This window comes from Siniperca chuatsi, linkage group LG1 (assembly GCF_020085105.1).
Source record: "Siniperca chuatsi isolate FFG_IHB_CAS linkage group LG1, ASM2008510v1, whole genome shotgun sequence".
Classification (NCBI taxonomy): Eukaryota; Metazoa; Chordata; class Actinopteri; order Centrarchiformes; family Sinipercidae; genus Siniperca; species Siniperca chuatsi.
The window spans coordinates 3,404,260-3,404,822 of NC_058042.1; positions in this window are offsets into that span (position 1 = coordinate 3,404,260).

Here is a 563-nt window from a genome sequence, read left to right on the forward strand (position 1 = left end):
TCCTCGGGATAAATAAAGTTATCTTATAAGGGAACAGTAGAGGGTTTATGATGAGGCTTGATTTAGAAAATCAGTATTGCAGCTGACTTTGAAACGTAATTTAAATGTGGTTTCCAGCGTAATTTATTATCTGTTATCTCTCGCAGAAATTCATTCAATTTCAGCATCATTTTTCACGAGTTTGCTTTGTGCAAATTCTCAAAATTATGAATTTCGAACAACACAATGCAATAATAACAACATAGAACACTGTGATATTATTATATAGTGATAAAAGTAAGATTTCTGTGAGGTATTTTGCTTGTGTTTAACAAACTTTGACGGCTTTGTCGGTGGTGGAAAGTTATTTCTGAACTGGTTCATGAACTCAGAGGAGGCCAAAGTGCCGCATGTGGGTGCTGAGTGGAAGAACATCCTCTGCAGCAGGATAATGGGCCTGAAGCCGGCCGAGTGCTGCAGGAATATAAAGGCATTATGTCAGTATTATAGTGCGTATTACAGCAGGTGTTTGTCATGTTTCCAGGCTGCTGTCAGTTGGTCTGAGTCGCATGTAAAACCAGTGT